We start from the raw sequence: 20,056 nt of genomic DNA, 5'->3' as shown, positions 1-20,056 counted from the left end.
TTAAAAGATATGTCTACTGAAAAAAACCATTTATGTAAGTAGTCTGAAACATCAATGTACACATATCCCTCACTATCTGCCCGTAAGAACCTAATAAATTTAGATATCAAGGGATACCTATGATTTTGTTAAGTCACTCTTATTTCTCTTTAGGTGCCCTAATTAAAGGTTTTCTTTTGTTTTGTTTGTTTGTTTTAAGGAAAAAAATACTACCAACAATGAAGTCCTTTAACCAATTCCTATGTTTCCGATTAGACTGCAAATTCCATAAATGCAAGAAGATTGTCTAGTTTTGACCACCTTTTTAATTCCAAGAACATAGCAAACTGTCCACCAGGGTGCCAATAAATATTTAATGAATGATTATAACAGCTAACATTTATTGGATAAGTAACAACTGTTAACACTAATGCTTGGGTGTCTAATAGGATGCCTAAAACTGAAACTCCTAATCTTCACCCCTGAATTTATTCCTCCCACAGTTATTCCCCATTTCAGTAAATGGCAGCTTCATCCTTCTAGTTGCTCTAGCTAAAAAAAACCTTTGGCACCTCATTTTCTCTCAAACAGCTTATCAAATTTATCAGTAAATCCTGTCAGTTCTACCTCCGAGTAGTTTCAGAATCCAACCATTTCTAACTACCTCCACTGATACCACCGTGGTTCAACATCTTTTATTTCAATTACCAACTTGTTTCCCTGCTGTCACTCTCTCTTATCCACAGCCTAGTCTCCATTCTGGAACACAAACCATTTCCTGTCACTCCCCTGCTTAAAACCTCCTACCAGCTTCCCATATCATCTCTGCATGTTCCCTCTGCCTGAAATCCTGCTGTAGCTGGCTCAATCCTTCACTTCCTTAAATCCCTGTTCAAATCCTGCCTTCTCAATGAGGTCTACTCTGATCAATCTACTTAAACTTTCAGCTCACTATCCCCTTCTATTGCCAGCATATTCCATATTCGCTTACCATCCTCTTCTGCTGCCAGCATGTTCCATATTCCATTCTCTGTGTCATGTTTTTGCTACATCACACTTATTACCACCTTACATCCCATTTTTAACTTATTTATCACCTACTTCTCAGCACCAGAATATAAACCCAATGAAGGCAAGGATTTCTGTGTTTGGTTCAACGTTTAATCCCCATTGTCTAGCATAATGTCTGGCACATAATAACCTTTCAATAAATATTTGCTGAAAGAACAGATTTACTAAGTACTTGGCATGTGCCAGGCACTGTGTGTTCTGATGCATATATTATTTTACTTAATCTTCATTCCCAGTGAGGATATTATTTCCCCATACTGCAAATGGGAAATCTGAGGCACAGAGACATTAAACTGCCCAAGGTCTATATAGATAGTAAGTAGAATTAACTCAAGATGGATTAAAGACTTAAATGTAAGACCTAAAACCATAAAAACCCTAGAAGAAAACCTAGGCAATACCATTCAGGACACAGGTATGGACAAAGACTTCATGACTAAAACACCAAAAGGAATGGCAACAAAAGCCAAAATTGACAAATGGGATCTAATTAAACTAAACAGTTTCTGCACAGCAAAAGAAACTATCATCATAGTGAACAAGTAACCTACAGAATGGGAGAACATTTTTGCAATCTATCCAGCTGACAAAGGGCTAATACCCAGAACCTACAAGGAACTTAAACAAATTTACAAGAAAAAAAACTCAATCAAAAAGTGGGCAAAGGATATGAACAGACACTTCTCCAAAGAAGACATTTATGCAGCCAACAAACATGAAAAAAAGCTCATCACCTCTGCTCATTAGAGAAATGCAAATCAAAACCACAATGAGATACTACCTTATACCAGTTAGAAAGGCGATCATTAAAAAGTCAGGAAACAATAGATGCTGGAGAGGATGTGGAGAAATAGAACACTTTTACACTGTTGGTGGGAGTGTAAATTAAACCACTGTGGAAGACAGTGTGGCAATTCCTCAAGGATCTAGAACCAGAGGCCAGACGCAGTGGCTCACGCCTGTAATCCCAGCACTTTGGGAGGCTGAGGCGGGCAGATCACCTGAAGTCAGGCATTCGAGACCAGCCTGGCCAACATGGTGAAATCACATTTCTACTAAAAATACAAAAATTAGCTGGGCACGGTGGTGCACGCCTGTAATTCCAGGTCCTTGGGAGACTGAGGCAGGAGAATCACTTGAAGCCAGGTGGCTGAGGCTGTAGTGAGCCAAGATCGCACCACTGCACTCCAGCCTGGGTGGGGAAAAAAAAAAAAAAAAAAGATCTAGAACCAGAAAAAACATTTGACCCAGCAATCCCATTACTTGGTATATACCCAAAGGATTATAAACCATTCTACTATAAAGACACATGCACATGTATGTTTATTGCAGCACTGTTCATAATAGCAAAGACTTGGAACCAACCCAAATGCCCATCAATGATAGACTGGATAAACAAAATGTGGCACATATACACCATGGAATACTATGCAGCCATAAAAAAGGAAGAATTCATGTCCTTTGCAGGGACATGGATGAAGCTGGAAACCATCATTCTCAGCAAATTAACACAGGAACAGAAAAACAAACACCGCAGGTTCTCACTCATAAGTGGGAGTTGAACAGTGAGAACACAGGGAGGGGAACATCACACACCAGTGCCTGTCAGGGGGTGAGGGGCCAGAGGAGGGAGAGCATTAGGAGAAATGTAGATGATGGGTTGATGGATGCAGCAAACCACAATGGCACATGTATACCTATGTAACAAAGTTGCACATTCTGCACATGTATTCCAGAACTTAAAGTTAATATAACTTAAAGTTTATAACTTAAAGTTAATAATAATAATAATAATAATAAAAGATTTAAAGGTAATCTGCAGGTAGAATATATATTATTTCTACACATGTTACGCACACAATTAGGATGATTTTCCCAAACAGGGCTAGATTACATCTGCCAACCCAGTATTCCATCCAGTTGGTGTTCCTTTTTATTCAGAGTACACCAGTTTTTGTACAACAAATTATGTGGTTACCCTATTCCAGGATGGAAGAAAGAAGATAAGAAGAAATCAAGCTCCTAACCATTGTCTACAGGGTCCTAAATGATCTAGCCTATGTCCACCTTCCCAACTTAAATCTTGTCATTTTCTTCCCCTTGTTCATACTTCAGACACATTTATCTTCTTTCAGTTCCTCTAATACAACAAAACTTTCCTCAGGATCTTTATGGGTACTGGAAAGGTATTAAAAAACCCAACATAGTACCTAATTCAACTATTCCCATAAGGACACTACCTCCTTATCCATTCAGTTTAAATATAAAACTCCTCAAAGAGATCTTCTCTGACCACCCTAACTAAACTAGGAACTCACTGTTCTCAACCATAGAACCCTGTTTGTTTTCTTCCTGGTAGATACTATAATTTGCAATTTTTGATGTTGTTTCTTTGTATTTATTGCCTGTCTCCCATAGTGGAATGTAAATTCAACAAGGATGGGGATCATGCACATCTATTTTGTTCTCCCTTATACTCCTAGTGCCAAGTACAATGCCAGCAATGGCAATAAAACAGGCACTCACTAAACATTTAATGACTGAAGTAATATCTGCAAAAATTTATTTTACAAGTGGCCACACCATTAATTTCCAGTTTTAAAAATGATTCAGGGCCGGGCGCGGTGGCTCACACCTGTAATCCCAACACTCTGGGAGGCTGAGGCAGGCAGATCACAAGGTCAGGAGATCGAGACCATCCTGGCTAACACACTGAAACCCCGTCTCTACTAAAAATACAAAAAAAAAATATAGCCAGGCGTGGTGGCGGGCGCCTGTAGTGCCAGCTACTCAGGAGGCTGAGGCAGGAGAATGGCGTGAACCCTGGAGGCGGAGCTTGCAGTGAGCCCAGATGGCAAAACTGCACTCCAGCCTGGGGCGACAGAGCGAGACTAAGTCTCAAAAAAAAAAAAAAAAAAAATTCAGCAGGTAATATTTCTAGTTATCTTTTGTCAAATAGCATCCACATGTATAGTTAATACTTACATTGATGAAAATAAGATAAACCAAAGATACGGTAGTGTCTTCCCCAGAGGAGACAGGGAAGAACCATGACACTTATCAGATACTCTATAAAGTGCAATAAAATTTTAGAAAATCATTAAAATGCTATGCCTCTTTAATAGAGAAAGTTTTGTTCCCCCTCCAATAAAAGCCAGGCACAAAATTTTATTTGGGGAGTGGGTTTGAACAAATCACTAATCGAAAATACAATACAAGTAAGTCTCAGGATGACACAATAAATTTATATACTCAGAATCATGCACTTCTGGCTATGACGAAGTAATTGGTACCAGCTAGCCCTCCCATTGTAAACAACCATCAAAAATGACAAAACACACGAGGCAACTGTATTCAGGTTTCGTAAAATAAACACAAGACTGTAATTCCTGAGAGAAGAGAAACTCACCAAGTCAACATCATAATTGCCCAGAAACTCTGATAAAAGTCAATATTGCAACCAGTGTACAGCGTGTAATTGTATGTTTCTGCTGAGTTGAGGAGGCAGAGATCAGAGTTTAAGACAAATGAAGCAGCTAAATTATTCTGGGCAAGAAACTGGAAGGTAAAGAGAGGAGATCCCTAGAAGTCAGTCACATGCGTGTACTTGGCTAAAGGTTGGGCCACCCAGAGAGAAAGTAGTCCAGGTTTACTAGAGACCAACTGCTTTGGGGTTATGGTAAAACACAAACACTAGAGGTTAAGTGGCATTGGAAGAACACAGGATTTCCAGACAAGCAAAAATAGAGAAGGGCAGGTGTGGTGGCTCACGCCTGTAATCCCAACACTTTGGGAAGCTGAGGCAAGAGGACTGCTTGAGCCCAAGAGTTCAAGACAGCCTGGGCAACATAGTGAGACCCTGTCTCTTTTAAAAAAAAAGAAAAAAAGAAAAAAGAGAGAGAGAGAGAAATCTTGCTAATTTATTGGACATTCAGCTGACACATCTTATGAAAAAGAACCAGGCTCTAAAGTAAGACCTACTCTAGTACTAACCTAACAAAACCTAATATTAAAACCTAAAAGATCCAAAGGGAAACACAGTTTGGAGGTTGCATCCTACAAATTTAAAAGAACTTGGGGGCCGGGTGCGGTGGCTCACGCCTGTAATCCCTGCAATTTGGGAGGCCGAGGAGGGTGGATCACGAGGTCAGGAGATTGAGACCATCCTGGCTAACAGGGTGAAACCCCGTCTCTACTAAAAATACAAAAAATTAGCTGGGCATGGTGGCAGGCGCCTGTAGTCCCAGCTACTTGGGAGGCTGAGGAAGGAGAATGGCATGAACCCAGGAGGCGGAGCTTGCAGTGAGCTGAGATCGCACCACTGCACTCCAGCCTGGGCGACAGAGCAAGACTCCATCTCAAAAAAAAAAAAAAAGAACTTGGGAAATAACTTGATCTTTCCAAAAGTGTAAAACTAAGCCTGCAAGAGTTAAGGATGAACAGCAAGTAACTGGACAGCCTATCAGAATGAAAATCAATAGCATTCAAAGAAAAAGAACAAAACTCCAGAGTTTCCACCATACATCCACAAGGTACAGTATATAATTTAAAAATTACTAGACAGGCAAAAAGGAAAATGCGACTTATCATCAAGAAAAAAGCAGTCAATAGAAAATGGCCCCAAAAGATGTTAGATTCAACTGACAAATACTTAAAAATAGCTCTTATAAATACGTTCAAAGAACTAAGGGAAAATATATTAACGAAATAAAATATAGTCTTAATGAGTGAATAGAAGTAAATATCAACAGAAAAATGGAAACTAGGCCAGTGCAGTGGCTCACACCTGTAATCCCAGCACTTTGGAAGGCTAAGATGGGCGGATCACTTGAGGTCAGGAGTTCGAGATCAGCCTGGCCAACACATGAAACCCCATCTCTACTAAAAATACAAAAATTAGCCGGGCATGGTGGTGTGCGCCTGTAATCTCAGCTACTCGGGAGACTGAGGCAGGGGAATTGCTTAAACCTGGGAGACAGAGGTTGCAGTGAGCTGAGATGGTGCCACTGCACTCCATGCACTCCAGCCTGGATGACAGTACACGATTCTGTCTCCAAAAAAAAAAAAAAAAAAAAAAGGAAACTATATGGAAGTCAGTGAACTTGAATACAAATCAATCTGAAAAATAATGACAAAATGAATAAATGAAAATGAAGACTTGGGATTCCAATACCATTTTAAACAATCTAAAATATGTGTAATTATAAATGGATTAAATACTCCAATTAATAAACATAAATTATAAAAACTGATTAAAAAGCAATTATAGTTCACATACTTATATATGATGATTATATATTGATATGGTTTGGATTTGTGTCCCCACCCAAATCTCAGGTCAAATTGTAATCCCCAGTGTTGGAGGAAGGGCCTAGAGGGAGGTGACTGGATCATGGGGAGGGACTTCCCCCTTGTTGTTCTCCTGATAGTGAGTTCTCATGAGATCTGGTTGTTAAAAGTGTGTGGCATTCTCCCTCTCTGTTCTCTTCCTCCTCCTCTGGCCACGTAAGACGTGCTTGCTTCCCTTTCACCTTCTGCCAGGATTATAAATTTCCTGAGGCCCCCCAGCCACGCTTCCTGTACAGCCTGCAGAATTGTGAGTCAATTAAACCTCTTTTATGAATTATCCAGTCTCTCAGGTAGTTCTTTACAGCAATGTGAGAATGGACTCATATATATATCTAACATACATATTAGATATAAATATATACCTAAGTCGTATAGTTTATGAGGCCAAATGAGTTGAAAACAAACGAATGCAGAAAGATATACCATGTAAACTGCAAGGGTAAGAAAGTTGGCATATAAATAATAAAGCAGACTTCAAGGCAAAGAGTATTATAAAATGAGATAAAGAAGTCAATTCAGATAAAAGAGGAAATTAATTATGGAGGCATAACCATTCTAATTACGTATGCATCTTCAATAAACGAGCCTGAAAATTAATAACATAAAAACTAACAGAACTAAGAAAGAAACAGACAAACCTATAGCTTCAGTTGGAAATGTTAATACCCATGGTCTTAGTTTAGGTTGTTCGGAGGTTGAATTATACCCCAACCAAAATTTTTAATGCAGGGATAGTAGGCTAGGGCCTCTCAGTATTTGACAGAACAAGTAAACAAAACATCAGTATGGATATAAAGAAAATAGAGCCCAAAATGAAAACTGCCTAAACAAATTATAATTACAAAGATTATATTAATAGATTACATCACTTCTCGTTTTAAAATATTTTCCAATTTGGGGGGTTAGCCTAAGCAGTTAGCGGTAGAGGAGCAGGGGCTGGTACGCGTTCAGTGGCGAGAGCCTCATGGTGGAGGAAGAGAGCGACCAAAAGGCCGAACGCCTCGGAGAAGAGCTCGTGGCCACTGTGGAGTCCCTGCTGGGTCCTGTGGGGCTTGGAGGTGCAGGCGACAGCAGACGCGGTGCTGGCAGCGGCAGCTGCGGTGGCTGCGTGATCAGCAGTAGGGGTTACTGCCGACGCTTCTGTCAGGTGGTTGAAGATAATGCTGGAAGATGGCAGATCCCTTTGCCACAGCTTCAGGTTCTTCAGACTGTACTTTGTGTTTTACAACATTCCCAGATGAATGTGAGCACATACAATACGTTTTGAGTAGCCTTGCTGTGAGTTTCTTCGAGTTGCTGCTATTCTTTGGAAGACGTGAGTTTTATGAAGAGCCCTTAAAGGATATTCTTGGGTCATTCCAGGAATACCAGAATCACCTCCACAGATATGGAAATGTGAATCTGGAACTGGTGACTCGAATCATTAGAGATGGTGGCCCATGGGAAGATCCAGCGTTGCAAGCTGTCCTTAAAGCTCAGCCAGCACCTCAGGAGATAGGTACTTCAGGAGATTCGAAATCAAACCAACATTTGTAATAAGCAAATACATTTTCATTTACTAACTAGAGCAGTACTAGTGATTTTTCTTCATTTTATAACACTGAATAATGGAGTGATGTATTTTCAAGTGAAAAGTGTTTGGCTGGGCGCGGTGGCTCAAGCCTGTAATCCCAGCACTTTGGGAGGCCGAGATGGGCGGATCGTGAGGTCAGTAGATCGAGACCATCCTGGCTAACACGGTGAAACCCCGTCTCTACTAAAAAATACAAAAAACTAGCCGGGCGAGGTGGCGGGCGCCTGTAGTCCCAGCTACTCCAGAGGCTGAGGCAGGAGAATGGCATAAACCCGGGAGGCGGAGCTTGCAGTGAGCTGAGATCCCGCCACTGCACTCCAGCCCGGGTAACAGAGCGAGATTCCGTCTCAAAAAAAAAAAAAAAGAAAGAAAAGTGTTTGTTTTTCTAACCTGGCCCACAGTGATCTCTGACACCAGGTTTAGTACATTTATTTATGGTAGTAGAAATTCTGAGTGGTAACACATCTATTAGATATTATTTATTTACAGAGAGTGTATTTTTGTCACTTCAGTTATATTTTTAAAATCTGTTTAAGTAGGCACTTTTTTTTTTTTTTTTTAAGAAACAAAAACGCCGCTTTTCATGAAAGCACATGGAATCTCCCTTCCCTTACACAGGAAACTCCATGAGGGCTGGAACTGTAAATTTTTGTCACACTACTGCATAGCTAGCCCAGTGCTTGGTACAGAATAGGCGCTTAATATAAGTATTTGTTGGTTGGTTGAGTGAATGACCACATGGTGAATGTATGAGTGAATAAGTGACTGACTGAATGAATAAATTTGAATTTCAAATACTCTAGAGCAGTATTCCCAAACTTCATGCATTAGAAGTATTGTCTCATACCCTTACTACCTGCATATTTCTTTGATATCACCTCCTGTCCAATCTGATTTAACAGTGGTCCTTTGTAAGCCAAAATTTCCTTTCAAGGCAGGAGACTTTGTCAACTGCTCTTAATTCTTTTTTAAAATGTTCCCCATATTATTCCTGAACCCCAGAACATTTTGGATCACCAAAACTGTACAATGTAAGCTCAGGAATAGTGAATAAGCACAAAAGTGTAGAAAACATTTAAAAGTGTGGAGAGAGCCTATGGAGTTCAGTTATGAGACAGTCAAGAGGAAAAAAACAAGACCTCCCAACCCTGGAACCAGTTAGACCTTGGTTTGGTGAGAAAGACACTTCATACCATAGATTTTGTTGAGCAGGTTATTTCTGTTAGTCCCAGGTTGAGGGGTTAGGGTGGGTTGTGAATGCAGTTGAGTGGAGGAGGAGCTGTGAAGGGATGGGAGGTGGGACAAGACTAGGAGGGTAGAGCTAAGGTATACATGACAGTGCTACGAAGAACCCAAGGGGTAAAGAGGACATCGGTGTTTGATGTGTGGATCTTGGAAAGGGATTAAAAAAAAAAAAAAAAAAAACCTGAAAAGAGAGAAAGTTGGAGCTGAGGAGGAAGAGTTGGATATTACTAAAGAAATATGAAGAGTCAAATACAGGAAAGGCAAGGGTGACAGACTGGAGGAAATTATGAGGAGACTACATGTGCCCAGAAGGGAAGGAGCTAGACAAAAAACTTCAAGAGAAGTGAGGACAGGGGAGAAGAAAGTTTGAGCTTTTAAGGGAGATTTAGGCGTCACTACATAGGATCTAGAATAAACCTGTTGTTGGTTGGTCTGAGGGCTGATGGCCTTTTAGGCTGGGAATTACATTAAAATAATAAATATTCCTTTGATACCTATACTAGCATATCTCACACTTTGGGAAAAGCTGCTCTACAGCCTCATTTAAATGAATGCCATTTCCCTAGTTGGTGATCATTAGGGTAAAGACCAGACTGAAGTTATCTTTGCATTTACTATACAAATCAGTGTTTGCATATCATATACTGTAAATGGAATTGCAAGACAAATGTTTAAGCCAAAATAAAACATTCATAAGCACTTTGGAAGCTACTGATTAAATGTGAGTAATTAAAATACTTCTGGATTCAAAATCATACAAATATGGGTTCCAGTTCCTGCACTGCCACTTAATTCTTTGTCCTTGGGCAAGTCATTTGACCTCTCTGAGACTCAGTTTTGCAATCTATAAAGCTAGTATCACAATACCCATCATAAAGTTGTTGTTAGGTTTAAATAAGTTTACCTAGCTAACGGTGTTTATACATTTTAAAATTGTGTAAAAGTATTAATTAGTAATTATCCTTAGTGATACACAAATCTATATTAATAAGCACTCCTATTTGGCACTACTTTTGGATTAATTTTATCTTTAAAATATACTTTTCTTGTGAAAAAAAATTTCAAATTTGACGGATTACAATATACAGTAACTGTATATGACAAGAATCCTAAATGCAAAGAGCCAAATAAGTAATGACAAGAATCATGGCTTACATCCATCTTCTATATTAAATGACCAAGCTGGAGTAACAATTCCTTTGATTTGTATAGTGTTGTAAAAATTATAGGATACTGAAAATAAATGCACAGGAAAGGAATATGAAAACACAGGTGGGGAGTGGGAAATTAAGGAATCAATTATCCTAGACTTAAAACTAGAAAACCCTCTTACAGCAGATAGATTTGTGTTCAATTAGCAGGTTATCTCAAATAATCATTCCAGTAATGTTGTTAAATATAGTTTAAAATATGTCAACAGTGTTAAAAAGAAGTTGCTTAGGCTGGGTGTGGTGGCTCACGCCTGTAATCCCAGCACTTTGGGAGGCTGAGGCAGGTGTATCATCTGAGGTCAGGAGTTCCAGACCAGCCTGACCAATATGGCGAAACCCCATCTCTACTAAAAACACAAAAATTAGCTGGATGTAGTGGCAGGTGCCTGTGATTCCAGCTACTCAGGAAGTTGAGGCAGGAGAATTGCTTGAACCTGGGGGGTAGAGGTTGCAGTGAGCCAAGATCACGCCATTGCACTCCAGCCTGGGTGACAGAGTGAGACTCTGTCTCAAAAAATAAAAATTAAAAAAAAAAAAAAAAAAAAGGAGTTGCTAACATAGTCCTTCTTCTATATATATTTACACCACTCTTCAAATCTTCACTTACTTTAAGAACAAATCAAATTTTCAATGCTTCCTAACTTCATTAGAGAAAGCAATCCATACAACATTAAGAGCCAATTAATTTATACAATATTATTACCTATGCTTGACTCAGAACATGACAAGAACAGTTTTTAAACTTCTGCTAAAAAGATATCAACAGAAGCTAAAATATATTTGTCAGCTGGTAGAAAACAGTTAAATATTTAAACTAGCAATATTTACATATGAGATAACTCAACAGAAAAACAAATATACCTAGAAGGAAAAAGATATTCATTCATATAAAATAAAATCACACAAGATAGGAATAAGATGGCTTTTGAATACGAGAAAAATGCTGACTGACTGCACTTCTGGTGATTCTTCATGTAAAACTGCTCCCCTCTATGTGTTTCCACAGCACTTAAAATAATCTATTACTTGTGAACATGTCTACTTCATAAGCTCCTTTAGGAAGATAACACATACTTTTATTTGTGAGACTGCGTAGTGGTTGGCACAATGCTAAATTGACTAATTCAACAAAATCATGTATCTGTAGGATATCTACAAAACTTTAGAATATTTTGGCTACATGTTCTAGTTCTAGGGCCTGAATTTCACTTAAACTGCTTTGATAGGACAGTTCCTGGCTCTTAAATCAAGAGCTGGGAACCATCAGCCTGTGGTCTTCGACATAACTTAATCTACGGAGCAAACATGAAGAGGCAATAAGTTTATTTATGCCAAATACCTATACCAAACCTTTATAATTCGTTAGCAGTCATGTTACAAGTACCACACTAAAGTGCTACTACTTTATCAAAGCTGGTTTCCACTGATTATCCTTTGAGGATGTCTCTTTCTGAGTTATTTTATTATTATTTTCCTCAGCATATCTGTAGATTTCCCTTTATTCTCCAACTCCTTCTCCTTTATTCAATACAGATGGACAGACAGATGAACAGTCAGATATAGTGGCTGTTCATTATCACACCATACAGGGTAATGTTTAAAAGCATGGATTTGCTGGGCTTGGTGGCTCACGCCTGTAATCCCAGCACTTTGGGAGGCCGAGGCGGGCAGATCACGAGGTTAGCAGTTCGAAATCAGCCTGACCAACATAGTGAAACCCTGTCTTTACAAAAAATACAAAAATTAGGCAGGCGTGGTGGCAGGCGCCTGTAATCCCAGCTACGCAGGAAGCTGAGGCAGGAGAATCACCTGAACACGGGAGATGAGGCTGCAGTGAGCCAAGATCGCGCCATTGCACTCCAGCCTGGGCGACAGAGCAAGACTCCGTCTTAAATAAATAAATACATAAATAGCATGGATTTAAGTGTCAACAAACCTGGGCAAACACCTAGCTGTTTATGAACTATGTGGCCAATTTACCTAATCTCTAAATTTCAGTGGCTTCATCTATATAAAAATCTCACAGAGTTATTGCATAGATAAAATGAGATAATGGCCACAAATGTTCAGCACACAGAATATCCTCAATGAAAATGTTGAGCTGACTCCACCACAGACAAATGGAACTTAGGTCATTCTGTTATGTAGTATGACATGAATTTCCCGTCACTAGTCTATGAGTACCTAAAGGATAAAAACGTTGCTCTTACTACAGTGTTTCTCTTTGTATAGAAAAGATTGCTATATCCCTTGTTTTCAATTTTAAAAGTGGATGAGCGTAAAAACACCATCTAACTGGCTATACATATGAAAAAAACAAAAAATAAATAATGGTCAAAAAGTTAACAGGGGTTATAACACAACTGATAAAATCTTTGGTAATTTTTATTCTTATTTTTATTTGTACTTTCTGAAGTTAATATGTAGAGCTTAAAAAAGACTTAAATAGGCCGGGCGTGGTGGCTCAAGCCTGTAATCCCAGCACTTTGGGAGGCCGAGACGGGCGGATCACGAGGTCAGGAGATCAAGACCATCCTGGCTAACACGGTGAAACCCCGTCTCTACTAAAAAAAAATATACAAAAAATTAGCCGGGCGAGATGGTGGGCGCCTGTAGTCCCAGCTACTCGGGAGGCTGAGGCGAGAGAATGGTGTAAACCCAGGAGGCGGAGCTTGCAGTGAGCTGAGATCCGGCCACTGCACTCCAGCCTGGGCGACAGAGCGAGACTCCGTCTCAAAAAAAAAAAAAAAAAAAAAAAAGACTTAAATAGATGAGGCATTCCTAAGTGTAGCCAGAGATATACTGGGTGATACAGTTTAGCTGTGTCCCCCAAACAAATCTCATCTTGAATTCCCATATGTTGTAGGAGGGACGCAGTGGGAGGTAACTGAATCATGGGGGCAGGTCTTTCCCGTGCTGTTCTCGTGATAGTAAGTCTCATAAGATCTAATGGTTATTATAAGGAGGAGTTTTCCTGCACAAGATCTCTTTGCCTGCTGCCATCCATGTAAGACGTGACTTGCTGCTCCTTGCCTTCCGCCATGATTGTGAAGCCTCCCCAGTCACGTGGAACTGTTAAGTCCAATAAACTTCTTTCTTTTGTAAATTGCCCAATCTCAGGTATGTCTTTATTAGCAGCATGAAAACAGACTAATACACTTGGAAAATCTTAAAATGACCTCCTCAAACACTTATGAACAAAACTTTTGAACATCATTCTAACTAAAACACCTCATTTGAAGTTTTCAAATTTATTTTTATTATCAAAAATATTATATTATTTTTATAAGAAGATCCAATGAATCTACTTGACAGAACTGGAGCAGTTACTGTTTCTACCATAGACACAAGAAAAAAATGTCCTCACACTTTCTATTTGCGGCAGCCAAGATCGAATGGGAGATATAGGAATTACAAAAAAATGTTGAAAGAGAGATAATTTTTGCAACCTAGAAATAACCCTGTAAACAGTGAAGAGCCTGTTTTATTCCAAAAAAGGAATTAAAAAGTTAAGTTTACATGAGTAGCACTGGAAACTCATGTCCCCAACATTCTTGCCCCCTGGTTGGTTCTACTTTAAAAGTCTGGTTTAAAACTAAATTAAAAGCAAGCCAGTGGATGCCCAGGAAGCAATAAGCCCAGTGATCAGGAAGGATCACAGTCAGTTCTTCAATGAAAACTTTCTACATTCAAGTTTCTGTGCTATACAGGATACTGAAAGACAAGAAAACTCTAACTCCAGATATGATCTGGTTGCACACACACACACACACACAGTTACCAATGTCTGGGTTAAAGTGACAAATGCCCATAGTAAGGGTTCTCCTTTTCTTCCTGCGGCTCTACAGATACTCCTCCAAAACTGTGTTCCTGACTAAATAAGACAATCTTCCCAGATATGAGTGAACTATTTAGAACAGCTATGAATCCCTGATGTAAATGCCAAAAGTCCTTGAAAGACACAGTTCCTGCACTCAAAGTTTTACGTAAAAAAAAAAAAAAAAAAAAAATCAAAGTATATATATAAACTATAGCACAAGGCACATACACACACACACAAAAAAAACTAAAGAGCGTGCTCTGAAATGAGCAACCTGACTACAATGAATAGCTCAGTGGAAGATAAGGGTTAAAGTTTTTTTGTTTTTTGTTTTTTTAATTGGCAACACCTTAAAAGACGGCCTGGAACGCCAGGATGAAGATTTCATAGTTCACTCGGTCAGAAAAAGATCCATTAAATATAGAGCAGAGATAATACATAAATGTATTTTATAAGGTCAACTTGACAGCAGTTTATATTAGTCAGATCAGATGTAGAATTCCCATTTTTTATCTAACTCAATATAAGGAGGTGGGGAAATGAAGAAAAAGGATGAAAACAAAACATGTATGCCAAAAAGCTCCACTCTTAATTGCACTACACACAAACCAGGAATGGGGATAGGAGTAATACATGAGAACACAAGGATATTTCAAGCATGAGGAAGATGGTCTGCTAAACAGTAACGCCAGTCTAACTGAGCTTGGATAGTGTGAATTTATAGATATAAGCAGAGTCCTGACACTGTCTTCATCAGCACTTCACGACCTAAGATTAATAGTAACAATGGTGAAACACTGTTAGCAGAAGTGGAAAACAGAATGCAAAGCAGGTGTTCATTCATAACTGGATAATGACGGAGTGGCCTGATGAAAGTGATGACAGTAAAAGTGGATGGACCGGAGAAATATTATGAAAGCAGAAACAGGACTTACTGAAAAATTAACTAGAAGGGTTGACAGAAAAGAGTAATCAGTGATGACTCCTAATTTTTTGACTTGAACAACTAGGTTAATGCAAGAGCCATTTACTACAATCAGAAAGAGAAGGAACAGATTTGTGGAGGAAGAACAAAGTTAGAGAGGGAATCAAACATTATAATTTCACACATTTTAGAGGTCTATGACACATCTTCATGGAGATGTCAAATAAGCCACTGTGGATATGAGTTGGGGAGCAAAGTAGAAAGTTCCGAGCAGTAACTATAAATTTGAGTCTTTCCATTATATAAACTGTATTTAAAGTCACAGGAATGCATGAGCTTACCTTAAGAAGGCAAATAAAAGAAACAAAGAGCCTGGCCACTGGAAACTACAATATTTAGAAGTCAGGTAGAGAATGAACCATGAAGGAAACTTAGAAGGAAGAGACTGTAAAGAAAACATCATTTCAGGAAATGAAGAGATGTGAATATTACTAACAGTTTGAGTGAGATGAGAGTGAAATACTATACAGCCAATAAAAGTACAGGTGAAGTCTATATTTATCGACATGGAAAGATGGTTATGACCATATATGTCAAAGAGAACAGACTCTGGAATCCTCTGCCTAAATTCAAATCTCATTTCAACCACTTAGCAGCTATGTGAACTTTGGCAGGTTATTTATCCTAACTACCTGAGTTTAATTTTCCCATCTGTACAATGGGCATAATAGTGATAATACTTACCTGAAAGGACTGTTATAAAGATAGGTTACTAAACACAAATGGATTAAAAGTCTGCCTGGCAATGTTGTTAACTGCTAAAAGAGTATGCTACCATTTATTACTGCACTAAGAAACACAAATTACAAAACTATGTATATAATGATCCTTTAAGACTTAAATATATTACATATATCTTTAGAAATAGGCATGTTGGAAATCTAGATATCAAATTAATAAGAGTAGTTATCTCTCAGTTCTAACACTACAGGTGAATTTTAAAAGTGTAATGTTGGCTTATTTTCTCATTATTCTACTGGGAACATATTCATCATATACATAATTCTTAATTTCAAGGGAAATTTTCATAACTCAATAGGGAAAAGTTTTAAACTTTCCTACAATGAAAATGATTAGGAGAAAATATAAATACCCACTGAAAATAATTCAACACTGGTTTTGCAACAGTCTCCAAATGTCTGTAAATCACCAAGCAGTTAAAGGATACAAAGAGGATGGTTACCTTTCTGTTTGAAAATGGGAATAGGGAGAAAGAAACATGATAAATGGAGGTTTTAACACGTTCTTCCACCTAATTCTAAGCAATTTAGACCTTTGTGAATGAGAATGCATTCATATATTAAATTCTATAGTTTTAAATAAAACAGCGACCAGGAAAAAATTTAATGTCACTTAACATTTTTCTTAGGAATAAGAAGTAAGCAGGGGGATTACACAGTGGGATTGCAGGATTACTCACACCTGTAATCCCAGCATTTTAGGAGGCCAAAGCAGGAGGACTGCTTGAGGCCAGGAGTCAGAGACTAGTCTGGGCAACACTGGGGGACCTTGTTTCTACAAAAAAAATTTTTTTTGTCATAACTAGCCATGTGTGGTGGTACACACCTGTGGTCCTTTTTCTATTTTTAGATTTTTAAATCTTGTTTATTGAAAACTAAAACACACACGCCCACTAGCGTAGGCCTACAGAGGGTCAGGATCAGAAATATCACTGTCTTCCACCTCTACATCTTGTCCCACTAACAGGTTTTCAGGGGGAAATAACGTGACTGGAGCTGGCATTTCCTATGATAACAAGGCCTTCTCCTGGAATCCCTCCTGAAGGACCTGCCTGAGGCACTTCTTGACGAGGTGTCACTCTTTTCAGAAATATGTCCATGGTGGTTTGTTTGGTTTGTTTCTTTTTTCACCATTGAGTTGCACGAGTAATGTGTTGGAACTATGGCATTAAGATGGCTATGACCTTAAGACAGCTGACATTACTAGGTAAAAGGAATTTTAAAGCTCCATTATAGTCTTTTGGGACCACTGACATATATGCAGTCTATCATTTACCAAAACACCATAATGCTGTGCATGACTGTACTATGCAATACCTACTGTGACATACTAAAGTTACTTGCACAATGAGACTTCTAACTGTAGAAACTGGTAGATCCTATGTGGTAATGCATTTTTAACTTGAAATGAATTTCATGTGAAATACATGAAAGGACAAATTTGCATCAACTATGATAAAACTTTCTTCAAATGACTAGAAAAATATACTCATAAAGATGTGTGAAATGTGGAACAATCCACACATATCTGCCATATAATTTATTTACTGTATACGAATCAACTTTAAAAGGCTATGAAAGAAGCACCTGCACTTCTCCTTTGCAATCTTATCCTTAAAGAGTCTCTGCATAAAGTAACAGAACCAAGAACTAAAGCCAAAACAAACATGCTGTCAACTCTTGGGTCCGGTCATCAGATGAATGGAATGTTAAAATATTTTTCATTTCTAAAAATTAAGACTTTGTTTCTGCGTATTTTGTAGTCAAAACAAATTCTGAGATGAAAAATAAATGATAAAAACAAACATAAAAGCCTTTTCTATCTACACATCTTCCATTTTCTTCTTTTTCCTTTAACATATTAATTGTAATGATCAAATTAACAGAGTACAGTGAATATCCTGCCATTAAGACATGGTAACTCAAGGTCTGTCATATTCCTTCCAAATTTCAACTCCAAATTCTGTATCTCTTCCATAACTACACAGGTATGCAGAAACAATGCATCTGTTTAAAATATTTACAGCATGAATCTATATACCAAATAGGGAATAATACAATTAACCCTTAGGAAGCACTATGACCAGGCTCATTTATATTATTAATTACCTTAATCCCCATAATGACTCCCATAAGATAGGTATAATTATCTCTATTCTATAGATGGGAACTCAGAAAAAATCATGCCTGTGGTCACCATGATCACTGAGTTAGAAAATGGCAGAGCTAGGATTCAACTACTATATATTTTCCCTATCTTCAGGCTCTTCATAACTCAACTGTCATGTGATCTAATCTCCCAGTCTCCCAACCACAGCACCAAAATTGTAAAAGTCGAAGTTTCACCATTTTCACACACACACACAAAACACAAACAACAACAAAAACCCCGAGCAACAACAAAGCTTCCTCGCTTTCCGAGGCAGTTCTTTCCTCAAATCTACTCCAAATGAATCTTTCAATTCTTTCAACTTCAGATGGCATTGTTTCAAATCCCCGAGCACCATACCCCTTGAGTATATCCTATCAACATGCTTTATTTTTGTTTGGAGATGGAGTCTCACCATCACCCAGGCAGAAGTGCAGTGGCACGATCTCGGCTCACTGCAACCTCCGCCTCCCAGGTTCAAGAGATTTTGCCTGACTCATCCTCCCGAGTAGGTGGGACTACAGGTGCATGCCACCAAGCCCGGTTAACTTTTCATATTTTTAGTAGAGATGGGGTTTCACCATGCTAGCCAGGATGGTCTCAAACTCCTGGCCTCAGGCGATCTGCCTGTCTTGGCCTCCCAAAGTGCTGGGATTACAGGTGTGAGCCACTGTGCCTGGCCCCAATATGTCTTTTCTAAGACAGGGCAACAGGTTTCTGATTCCACAAGTAAAGAGCTTGGAAATCACCATCCATCCTAACAACAAATAAAATGCTGAAGAGACTGAAAAACCAACAGTTCTTCTTGAATCCAAAAGACACGTGAGGACACCAAACAAACCACTGACCCCAAACTGGAGAGACAAACAAATAGCCATGGCTACCAGACCCAGGATTCACAAGCAGAAGTTGCCACGGGAACCAGTGCTGAGGTAGGAAAATCTGAGCTGTAACTGACAAATTGCTGGGGGCTAAGTGGTAGTCAAGTCAGAGAATTAAAAACTTGCAAGGGACCCAGTTATAGGTGAACCCCCACACCTTTACAGATTTTATATCCAAGAGCTCGACCAGAGTCTCACAGTAAATATTGGAGAAAAATCCCCTCACACTTCCAAGAGGGTTAAAGGGAAAGGAACATTTTGAAACATGCTACAGCATTCGCTTCTTAAGGTCAGCCCTCCAGATTTAACAGTTTTACTCTGTGTGTGTGTGTGTGTGTGTGTGTGTGTGTGTATTTAAGTTTTGCTGTGTCCGTGTGTGTGTGTGTGTGTCTGGATTCATAGTTGACATTTTTTCCTGTTAGCCCTTTGAATATATTGGCCCACTGTCTCCTGGCCTCTGAAATATCTGATGAGAAATCTATTCATAATCTATTGACGATTCTTTATATGTGACAAATCACTTCTCTTTTGCTGCTTTCAAATTATCTTTGTAATTTTCAAAAGTTTGACAGTAAGATTTCTCATTGTAGAGTTCCTTGAGTTCAAGTTCATTTTAGTTGGATTTTGTTGACTTTCTTGGATATTCATGCCTTTCATCAAAATTTGGGAGTTTTCACCCATTCAAATATTCTGTCTCTTTCTTCTCCTTCTGTTACTCCCACAGTACATATTTTGTTCCATTTGAATGTGTCCTACTTATATGACTCTGTTCAGTCTGTTTTGTTCCTCAGACTCAGTAATCTTCATTTCTCTATATACAAGCTTGCTGATTCTTCTGCCTGCTCAAATCTGCCCCTTTGACTCCTAATGTTTTTCATTTCAGTTATTGTACTTTTCAGCTCTAGAAATTTTTTGGTTTCTTTTTATGGTTTTTTGTCTCTTTACTGATATTTTCATATTGGTCATACATCACTTTCGTGACTTTCTCTACATCTTCCTTTAGTTCTTTGAGCATCTTTTGGATAGCTGTTTTAAAGTCTTTGTATGGGCCAG

The 20,056-nt window shown here is 38.7% G+C and overlaps 1 protein-coding gene across 6 annotated transcripts in view; it reads right to left on the bottom strand.

Moving 5' to 3' along the window:
• Positions 1-20,056, bottom strand: part of ROCK2 (Rho associated coiled-coil containing protein kinase 2) — a 169,950-nt gene that overhangs the window by 71,539 nt on the left and 78,355 nt on the right. The gene's annotated exons all lie outside the window — the stretch shown is intronic.

Source organism: Trachypithecus francoisi, unplaced genomic scaffold (genome assembly GCF_009764315.1).
Source record: "Trachypithecus francoisi isolate TF-2019V2 unplaced genomic scaffold, Tfra_2.0 Lachesis_group17, whole genome shotgun sequence".
NCBI classification, from domain to species: Eukaryota; Metazoa; Chordata; class Mammalia; order Primates; family Cercopithecidae; genus Trachypithecus; species Trachypithecus francoisi.
Note: the sequence above shows the minus strand (reverse complement) of the source record. Positions and strands in the feature narration are given on the sequence as shown.